The following is an 11,496-nucleotide window of genomic DNA, read 5'->3' on the forward strand; positions in this document are numbered from 1 at the left end:
CCTGATCTCAGGGCCGTGGGATTGGCCCGAGTTGGGCTCTGAGCTCAGCAAGGAGTCTGCCAACATTTCTCTCTCCCTCTGCGCCTCCCCGTGCACTCTCTCTCTCTCTAATAAATAAATAAATCTTAAAAAAAAAAAAAAAGAAGAAGAAGACAAACTGGACAAGTCATAGATCTTTGCTCCATTCCAGGCCTAGTGATTTGCGGGCTCCCAACCTGAGACTACCTCCCTGCTCTAGGGTATTTTAAAAAGCCCAAGAAAACCAACCTCAGTGGCACCATCTCTCTGGAACCAGGCTGGCCAGGACTTCGTCCCTACTTTCAACAAATATTTGTTGAGCTTCTTCTAGGAGCCAAATGCAGTTCCTGTACTGGGGATGTACAGCAGTGAATGAGACAAATAAAAATGTCTGCCTTCATGGAGTTTATATTCTTATACAGCAAAATAAATACATAAAATGGGGCAGCCCCGGTGGGGTTTGGCGCAGCGGTTTAGCGCCGCCTGCAGCCCGGGGTGTGATCTTGGAGACCCAGGATCGAGTCCCATGTTGGGCTTCCTGCAGGGAGCCTGCTTCTCCCTCTGCCTGTGTCTCTGCCTCTCTCTTCGCTCTCTCTGAATGAATAAATAAATAAATCTTTAAATTAAAAAAAAATAAATACATAAATACATAAAATGTAGAGCCTATCAGATGTGATAAATGCTTAAATCAGGTGACAAATCATCCCAGACTTTCCTAGTTTTAAAACTGAAAGTTCTTAGGGGTGCTTGGCTGGCTCAGTCGGTGGAGCATCCTACTCTTAATCTCAGGGTCATGAGTTCAAGCCCCATGTTGGGTGTAAAGATCACTTAAATAAATAAAACTTTAAAAAACCCACTGAAAGTTCCCAAATACCAGGAAACCCCTCAGTTCCAGGAAAACCAGAATAGCTATATACTTGGTCACCCTAGAGGAAGGAAAGAACAAGAAAGGAAACAGAAGAATGGTGTGTGTGTGTGTGTGTGTCTATTTTTAAAGGAAAATTAAGGAAGTCCTCACTGAGAGGTTGATGTTTGAAAAACAACCTTAAGGAAAGAAGTAAGGAAGGGAGCTACACAGATATGGGAGAAAAGAGCACTCTGGGCAGAGGAAACAGCAAGTGCAAAGGTCCAGAGGTAGGAACCTACCTGGCACATGCAGAGAACTGTGAGGAGATCAGTGTGGCTGGAACACAGTGGGCAGGAAGGAGATAAGAGGAGAAGACATCAGATAATCGCTAAACTAAGGGTGGGGTCAGAGGAGGCAGATGCAAGGGCCTGGCAAGAGCCAAGTGAGATGGAGAGTTGCTGGCAGGGCCTGATGCGGGGGCATCTGATTTGTTTTGACAGACTCTCTGCTGCTTGTTGTGTTAGATGGATGGGCTGAGGGTGGAAGCAGTTTTGAGGCTGTTGGAGGCAACCCAGGTGAGAGAGACGACGAGAAGGGACTGGATTCTGGATTTATTCTGAAGGTAGAGCAGAGATTCCCTTACAGAGTGAATGTGGTGAGAGGGGAAGAAGGAGCCAAAGGTGACACTGAGCAAGGCCACTGACCCGAAAGTGTGGAGGATGAAGCTGCGGCTGATCGAGATGGGAAAGCTCTGGAAGGGGCAGGTCGGTGAGCTGCGACACATCAGATCTCTGACGTGGACAAGTGATAGCTGAGGCGCCCACTCATGGCCATATCCAGTAAGTAGTCGGGCATCTGAGCCCAGGCACCAGACCTGGGCTGGTGATGTAAGTGTGGAGCTGGCATCCCGGAGATGGAGTTCAAAGTGTGCGTGAAATGGAAGGAAGAGGCCCAAGTACCAAGTCCTGCACCTCCTAACATTTTTTACTGTGCACACCCCAGAATTCTGAACTTGCCCACGCAGCATGCTAACCTTTTGACTTATGGTTTCCATTCTGAGAATTTCTCCCAAGGAGACAGACAAGCCAGTGTGACAAGACTCCTGGACATCATTTACAATAGTTTCCCCAAGTTGAGAACTACATAAATATCCATCCAAATGAGGAGACCTAGACCTGTAAACTTATACCCACCCAGAGGGACTCACAGACAAACTGCTGCGTCTATGCAGGGGGAACCGTGCGGCTGTTGGACAAGAAGGCTTAAATCTTAACGTGCTGCCTTGGGAAGACGGCCGAAAGGCTTTAAAAGAGGAATAACTGCAGAAGGAGCTAACACTTCATTTTTTTTAAAAAAGATATTATTTATTTTAGAGGGATTGAGGGTGAGAGCATGAGCTGGGGGACAGGGAAAAGCAGACTCCCCGCTGAGCAGGGAGCCCGATGCAGGACTTGATCCCAGGACCCTGAGATCCTGACCTGAGCCAAGTCAGACATTTAACTGACTGAGCCATCCGGGTGCCCAGGAGCTAACACTTCTAAGTACTCACTGTGTGTTAAGCACTGTAAAAGGCCTCGGAGGAGAGTATTTCAATGGATTCTTTTTTTTCTTTTTTAAGATTTGATTGATTGATTTGAGAGGGAGAGAGCACAAGCAGGGAGCAGAGGCAGAGGCAGAGGGAGAAGCAGGCTCCCCGCTGAGCAGGGAGCCCGATACAGGACTCGATCCCAGGATCCTGAGATCATGACCTGAACCAAATGCAGACACTTAGCCGACTGAGCCACCCAGGCACCCTATCATTTGATTCTTAAAAATATTAGAAGTAGATACTGTATTTGGATTCTCATTCTGCAGATGAGGAAACCGAGGCATCGTTGGTTGAGTAACTTGTTTGTGGTCACACAACACAGGGTGGAAGGGGCAGCATTTCAAACCACTGTGCAGTGGAATGTTCGAGTCCTGCCTGGATGAAGATATGTTATATCTGCACCATCTCCGGGGCTACCCAACATACTTTAGGAGCGATTGGTTTGCTTTCTTCTTTAGATGCTTCTGTGGTATTTGACTTTTTTTTTTTCATTATCCTATATTACTTCTACAACCCCAAGAACAAAAGCACTTTCCCATGTTAAGGGGAAAAGTAAAGGAAGGAACAAAGGAAGACTCACCTGTTCTAACCCCCTTCTCTATGGAGCAGGGTTGCTAAGACGTCAGTGCTAGAGCCCAGAGGCTGTGAGCCCCAGTGGCTGTGGGGACACACTCCCTGGAAGCACCCAGTGGGACTGGGGTCACTTGTTATTCCATGGATGGGTGTGGAGACACAGAAACGTGTAGCGACCAGAGGGAAGGGGAGGGTCTGCATTTACCAGAACTCGGGTTCCCACCGGAAAGCCACAGACACTGAGAGGGTACCATCCTCCAGGACCTTCTCCTGGGAGCTCACATGGCCCAGTGTGACCTAGGGGAGCCCCTGACCTCTGCTGGCAGTTCTTCAACCCAGACTCACTCGCTCACTGACACTGTGCATCCTGGGCTCTGGCCATCAGCAGTAAGGACTCTAAGGGCTTTGAACTTCTCTTAAAGGTCCCTACCTGCTAAAGGCTGGAGGCTCCCCTAGTAGTCTGGTGGCTTGGTGCTCATGCACCCCACCCTGGAGGAGGAGCTCAGAGGGAGGAGGGGAGGCGGGCAGATGCCAGGGTGGGGGCATCCCTGGATGGCCGAGTGGACCTTGAGTCAGCTGGATGGCCTCGCCTCGCTCTCCCCTCCACAGACACAGGGAGCTGGCCCTGCTGCCAGCACCCCAGGGCTCTGACAGTGGCGTGCAGGCATGCACACATACCTTCAGTCATCTCTTTTCTTTTTAAGATTTTGTTTATTTATTTGACAGAGAGAGAGGGCACGAGTGGGAGAGAAAGCACAAGCTGGGCAGTGGGGGGTGGGCATGAGCAGGGGGTGGAGGGGCAGAGAAAGAGGGAGAAACAGACTCCTCACTGATCGGGAATCCCAACACGGGCTCGATCCCAGGACCCTGAGATCGTGACCTGAGCTGAAGCCAGATGCTTAACTGACTGAGCCACCCAGGCACCCCTCATTCATTCATTTCTTGCTGTATTCATCAGCGCTAGTGTTATTACTGTATTATGCTGTGAGCACTTGGCGCCCATCATCTCATTTCATTCCACAACAGCCTTTTGACATCATTTCAAGTGACCACGTTTTGTAGAGGAGGAAGGTGAAACCGGGCAAGACTAAAAAACTTATCCATGTCGTCGTGCCCCGCCGCCCCCCCCCCCCCCCCCCCCCACACACACACACACCTGGGCCTGTAAATCGCGAATGAATTCACATTCAAACCCAGGCCCATCTGATTCCAAAGTCTGGCCCCAGCTGGCACTAGGGGGCAGTATCTCCCAAAGGTTAGTAGGTCGCGGTCGCCTCCACTTACGGGCTACGTGGTCTTGGGCAAGACTTCACTACTCTGTAAAGAGGTTTCCTCACCTGTCAAAGGAGGGTAACTGTGGCCTTACCTCTCTAGGGACTGGGGTGTCAACTGAATGAATACATGTCCCGCACTCAGCCCGGTGGCGGTTACATGTGATTATTAGAGACATTCACAGCCATCAGCTCTTTGTCACTGCGCTGTCTGCCTCCTTGCACTACAATGTATGTATTTATGGAGGATCCAGGGATATAAAGGTGAAAAAAATCATAGTCCCTGCTCTAAGAGAGCTCAGTGTCTAGGTAATTAAAATCACTTGGGAAACTTTCAAAACACCACCAGTGCCCAGGCTGCACCCCAAGCCCAAATAAGAACCCCTGAGTTTGGCTAGGGCTGAGCATCAGAATTTTAACGCTTGCTGGTGATTCTGATGGACAGCCCACTCAGAAAAGGCAGGACCAGCTCTTGAGCCTGTGAGCTCTGACTCTGATCCCTAAGGGATGGTGGGGGAGGAAGGTCGGGCTGGTGCGGGGTGCCGGTTAGGCTGAGTGAAGGTGTGGGAAGTGGCCTTACTGTGGGCGCTGAATGAGTTAAGTTTATTGAGGTATAATTTACATACAGTAAAATCCACCCTTCATCGTACAGTTTTTTTTAAATATTTTATTTTATTTATTCATAGAGACAGAGAGAGAGAGAGGCAGAGACACAGGCAGAGGGAGAAGCAGGCACCACACAGAGAGCCTGACGTGGGACTCGATCCGGGGTCTCCAGGATTACGCCCTGGGCTGCAGGCGGTGCTAAACCGCTGCGCCACCGGGGCTGCCCTTCATCGTACAGTTTTATGAGTTTTAACAAAAGTACAGTCACGTAACCACCACCACAATGAACACAGAACAGCTCCAACCCCCCAAGTTGTCCTTTGGAGTCACCCCTCCGCCTGCCCCCAGTCCCTGGCAACCACTGACCTATAGTTTTGTCTTTTTCAGGAGGACACATAGACCACACCAAGTGGTATGCAACCTTTTGAGTCTGGCTTCTTTTCAGAACTATATATCTGAGACCCATTCCTGTTGCAGCATGGATCAGCAGTTCATTCCTTTTCATTGCTGACTCGTACTCACCTTACACTTTATCTGTTTACCAGCTGCAGGACATTTGGGTTATTTCCAGTTGTTCCAGCAATTAGGAATAACGCTGCTAGAAGCTATATACATTCATGCTCAGGTGTTTGTGTGAGCATATATTTTCATTTCTCTAGGGTAAATATCTATAATTGGATCACTGGGCCACATGGTAAGCATATGATTAACTTTCTCAGAAACTGCCAACCTGTCTTCCAGGGTGGCTGGACCATTTCTCATTCCCGTCACCAATGATGAGGGCTCCCCTTGCTCGCACTCTTCCTAGCATTTGGCACCCTCGGGGGGTTGTTTTGTTTTTAATTTCAGCCATTCTGGGGGGGGTGTAGTGCTTATAATCTTTTTAAAGTTAATGAAAGTATCAAAAATATGTTTTACACATTTATATTTTTTTAAGTAAGCTCTTCTTCAATGTGGGGCTTGAACTCACGACCCCATGATCAAGAGTCTCATGCTCCACTGACTGAGCCAGCCAGGTGCCCCGTATTGTACACCTTTCATCTATATAATTTTTATTTGTCAATTATACCTCAATAAATCTGGGGGTGAATTTATGAATGTAAAAAACTAAGAGCCATTAATAGTAAATATTTGGCAAACTCATAATCATTTGAGTACCTACTACTTGCCAGGAAGTATCCTAATTCTTCCTAAGTCCCAGGAGCAGCTGATACAATGGGAAGGGGATGCATGAGGACCTGAAAGGCTCAAATTCCAGCTCTGCTGTGGGCTTGCTGTGGAATTTAAGGCACATCACTCAACTCTCTAAATAAATGAGCTTCCCTTTATTTATGGCAATTAAATTGAGTAATGCCCTCTTGGAGATTTGGTGTGAAAACCGAAGGAGATAGAGCAGGGAAACTCCTGGCTCACAGGAAAAGCTCAACAGCTGGGAGTTGTTGCAAGCTTTGTTCTTTATGTAGCTAAATACCTGGAAAGTCCAGCAGCAAGTCTGGTTGCTTCTACCTTCCTACTCTCAATGGAGCCCCTCCTCACATGTCATACCCGTCACACACCACCACTCTAGTCCAAGCCACCACCTCTCTGGGGGGATTACAAAACCTGAGCTCCCTCCTCCCACACGTGTCCCCCGGTGGTCCTACTCCAAACAGCCATCAAAGAAGTTCTTTGCGATTTGAACCCACCCCAATCCCCCAACATTCCCATCCCCCACCCCCGAGGCTCCAGGGTCCTGGTCCCAAGCCTCCAGTGGCATCACGATTTGAAGTCCATCTGATGCCTCCCTCCCACAGTCTACCAGGAGAAATCTCCTGTCCTGGATGCCCTTCCCCCAGATATCTGCCTGGCACAGCTCCCTACTTCACTCAGATGCCTGCCCTAAAGACAGCTCCCTGTCCACCTGCTGTGCCCAGAGCCCCTTGCCACTTTGTCCCTTGACGCTGCTTCACTCTCACCATCATACCACCACTCTACTGCTTTATCTAGTTTGCAGTGAGACTAGTATCTATCTCCACGGCTAAAAATATAAGTTCCTGGAGGGCAGGGACTTGGCCTCCTGTTCATCATGCATGTTTCCCAGCCTCCGGCCCACACATAGTCCATCCTTGGTAAAGTTCTAGGGACTATTGGAATGAATTGTATGGCTCAGATATGGCAAGGCAGTCACTGTCCTTACTTATCCTGGCTGTGGCCACACTGCTTCGGTCCTAGAACCTTCAGGCTTGCCCTTCCCCAGTGCTGACCTTCTTTTATTCACCCAGAACTTGGCACATACCAAGTGCTCAAAAAATAGCCTCTGGCCTGGATTCACACTAGCACTGTCAGGCCACCAACATGCGGGTGCTATTTTTCTTCCATTGGGGTGACTGGAGGTCAAAGAGGTGAAATGGCATGTGCCAGGTCATGTCGCACTTCTGTGGACTCTCTCAGGGACCAGGATGAGGGGCCCCTAACTCTGATTATGGGCTCTTCCTTACTGCTGCCTCCCTCTCCCATGGCTGGACCTCAGGACCCTGGTTGTTTTTGAAACTGGTCACGGTGGGCGTATTGGCACCATGGAAATTGGCAGATCAGTCCCTCTTCCCCCTCAGCCCCCAACAAAGAGCTGGTGGTTCCTTTTTACCATTGGACACCCTGTCCGGCATCCAGAGAAGATTTACTGAAGCCACCCCCAGCCCACGTTTCCATGTCTTGAGCTCACAACACTCAAGGGTGGCCCAGATGTCCAATCCCTGTTTTCTCCCCTGCCTGGCCTCACACTCTGTCCTGGGCCAGCTGCCAGCTGGCCTTGGGCCTATGCAAACTGTGAACTTCTGCAGGTTGAAGGCCAAGGTGGGGGTGAAGGCACTTTCCTAATGGCGCTCCTGGCCTGACCCTGGCCTCTTCCTGGCCACCCTCTTTCCCGCTCTCACTATGTGAACTGTGCACTGGCGTGCTGGTGCCATTCTACCTCTGAGTTTTTTCCCTCACTCTCTTCCTTCCATGATTCTCTTCTTTCTCACCTTTGTCATTCTCCTCATGACCCTCTTTGAGAATAAAAATAAGAGCTAACCTTTTTGGGAAGATTTTATTTGTTCGTTCGTTTGTTTGTTTATGATAAAGAGAGAGCAAGCACAAGCAGTGGGGGAGAGACAGAGCGGAATGGGCCGGGTAGACTTCTTACTGAGTGAGGAGCCCCACATGGGGCTCGATCCCATGACCCTGAGATCATGACCTGACCTGAAACCAAAAGCCAGAAGCTCAATTGACTGAGCCACCCAGGAGCCCAAGAGAGCTAACTTTTTTTTTTTTAAGATTTTATTTATTTAAGAGAGAGAATGCACACAACAGGGGGAGGGGCAGAAGCAGAGGGAGAAGCAGGCTCCCCACTGAGCTGGGAGCCCCACACCAGGGCTCGAACCCAGGACCCTGAGATCAGGACCTGAGCTAAAGTCAGACACTTAACTGGCTGAGCCACCCAGGCACCCCAAGAGAACTACCTTGTAAAGAGCACTTACTATGTGCTTTCCATGTATCAACTCATGTAATCCTCACACCAGCTCCATCATAAAGATGAGAAGAAGGAGGCACAGAGATTCAGCAACTTGCCCCACGTTGCACAGTTGAGAATCAGAGCTGCCCGTCCACACTCTGTGACCTCACTGGGAAGCAGAAGTAAGCACATCAGACTGAGAATTTTAAAACATGGTGTTGAGGGGGCACCTGGGTGGCTCAGATCATGTTCCTGGGGTCCTGGGATGGAGCCCCATGTAGGGGCTCAGTGGGGAGTCTGATTCGCCCTCTGCCTCTGCACCCTCAGTGGGGAGTCTGATTCGCCCTCTGCCTCTGCACCCTCCCCACAGTGCACACTATCTCTCTTTCTCCTTCAAATAAACCAATAAAATCTTAAAAACAAAAAACAAAAAACAAAAACCATGGTGTGGAGTCTGGGTTCTGTTACTCCCTTGTGACTTCAGTCTAGAGGCCCCAGCTTCCTTCCTCATTCATCAAGCAGGATGACCAGCACGTGCCCCATCCATTCATAGGCTTATTTTGGGGTCAAAGGATATAGTGGGTGTTAAAGGGCTTCAAAAGAAAAAAGTGCTGAGTACATGAGTGGATGATTAGCATATAGTTCTGTTTCCCAATTTTCATTTTCTCTGGCCTTTCAGGAGGGTCCCCTGCCTCAGCTGTGTGGTGCCCAAGAGGCTCCTTCCAAGACATGGAGGCCTTGGGAAGCGTGACTTCTCTTCCTCTCTTCTCTATTGGGTTCTTATTTCCCAAGCTTTTCAGGGAGACTCACCACATGTCCCTTTCTCCCACTGCCATGGAACACAGACTCAACAGGTGAAGGGTTCACGCTAATGGGCTTTTTTAAAAAATATATTTTATTTATTTATTTGAGAGAAAGATAAAGAGCACGAGCAGGGGAAGGGATGGAGGGAGAGGGAGAAGCAGACTCCCTGCTGAGCAGGGAGCCCAATGTGGGGCTCGATCCCAGGACCCTGAGACCGTGACCTGAGCCCAAGGCAGATGCTCAATTGACTGAGCCACCGAGGCACCCCACCCTAGCAGGCTTCTAATGCTCAGAGCAAGACCAGCACTGGAATTAAGTCCACAAACACATCTTAGACATCATAGGAGGAACCAATTGGAAATGATGTTTCATTTTCTAGAAATTGGTGTATGGAAGCTTTCCAGAAATACATCTACTTTTATGGAACAAGGCAATAAATCCTGGTCTGATTGTATTTGTCTTTTAAAATTTTTTTAAATATATTTAATATTTTTTGTGAAAAGACATCACTTTCTTGGAAATATAACTTACAACAAAGTGCACCAATCTTAAGTGTACAGATTGATGAGTTTCTACATGTGTTCACCTACATCACTACCACTCAGACCAAGAGCCAGAACACTTCCAGCACCCTGGAGGGCTCCCTCATGCCCCCCCAACCCCAGGCAATACCTGCTCCCACAGTATTGACTTATTTTTGGCACAAAATTCAAAAGGGACAAAGGATAAGATGAAAAATCTCCCTCCCATCCTGTTGTCAGACATCCTTTTTTTTTTCTCCAGAGAGTCAATATAGCTGGTTTCTTAAGGATACTTCCAAAGAAAAGAGACAGGTGCACCCACACAAAAATACATAAAGTTATGTTATACTGTGTTATATTGTATATATATTCTCTCCTTTTTATACAAAAAGTACTTGACTATACAATTGTTGTGCACGTTTGTTTCCTTACTTAATATCTTAAAACATTAGAATCATTTTAATAATTAGCAAATTAATATCTTTACAAAAAGACTGCCCCTTACAAAAATTGGGTTTATATAAAAATCCAAATTTTTATTACCAAATATTTCTTTGCTCTGTCTTACAACCCTCTGAGGGTCCTTAGGCAGCAAGTCCTGCCACTACATCAAAAAATACGATTCAATTAGGCAAATGCAATTCATGTCACTTTTCATAGCCCACCCTATAAACCATCCTGGGAGGTTCTATCTTATTGGTATCAGCTTTTCCTTCATAGCCCTTTTCAATAACAATATCATGAGTTTAGATTCTCAGTAACTTATGAGTTCTAAAGGATACGTTGTGAGAGACCCTCTCCCGCCCCCCAAAAAAGTGACTAAAGTTTGGAGTGTAAACTGTGGAATTTCTCAAAGGTCTGAATTACTGGAGCTTATTAGGTTGGGTTGAATTAAAGGGAAAAGAAATATTTTGTGCTTTTAGATGCATTAAATAGTTTTCCTGGGAAATTGGTCAAGAGGATCCACTGGTGGTGTGCGAACCTCCCTAGAGGGGAGGGCAGGTCAGCCCTGCCAGAGGGCAGCTGAGGGAATGGGCTGGGCTGTGAGTTCCAGGAAGCAGAGTAGGGCGCAGTCAGGAGCGGGAAGTCTAGAAGATAATCCAAATCAAAGTCTTCAGATGCATCAGTGAGGCCAAAGAGCATAAATAGGGCCCCAAGCCAAAGACTCAGCCAATAGGCAGAGCTTCAGAGCTGGCGTGGCTGAGTTAGGAACAAGTTGGCAGGCACCAGCTTGTTGCCAAGAGTGAGGACAAAGTTTGTTGGTCTCTAAGTGCATGTGTGGAGTGTGCCCACCCAGCACATGGGCTTTGTAGAGCATTGTTACAGTAGCAGCCCCCAACAGAATTAGCCCCACCCCGTGCCCATGCCCCTTTGCCACTGGACTTTACTGCTTCTGCTTCCACTGGTGGAATCCACTTCACCTACCCTTGAATCAGGGTTGGCCTTGCGACTTTGCTTTGACCAATAGGATGTGGCAGGAGTGACATTGTACAGCCTCTGAGGCGAGTGTCTTGCTTTCTCTCTTGCCAAATGTTTCTATCACCATGTGAAGAAGCCCAGCATAAAAGACCCTATGGAGACACCTGGGTGGCTCAATGGTTGAGTGTCTGCCTTTGGCTCAGGGCATGATCCTGGGATCCTGGGATCGAGTCCCACATCAGGCTCCCTGCAGGGAGCCTACTTCTCCTTCTGCCTGTGTCTCTGTCTCTTTCTCTGTGTGTGTTTATCTCATGAATAAATAAATAAAATCTAAATAATAGTAATAATAATAATAATAATAATAATAGACGACCCCA

Source organism: Canis lupus, chromosome 12 (assembly GCF_011100685.1).
Source record: "Canis lupus familiaris isolate Mischka breed German Shepherd chromosome 12, alternate assembly UU_Cfam_GSD_1.0, whole genome shotgun sequence".
Lineage (NCBI taxonomy): Eukaryota > Metazoa > Chordata > Mammalia > Carnivora > Canidae > Canis > Canis lupus.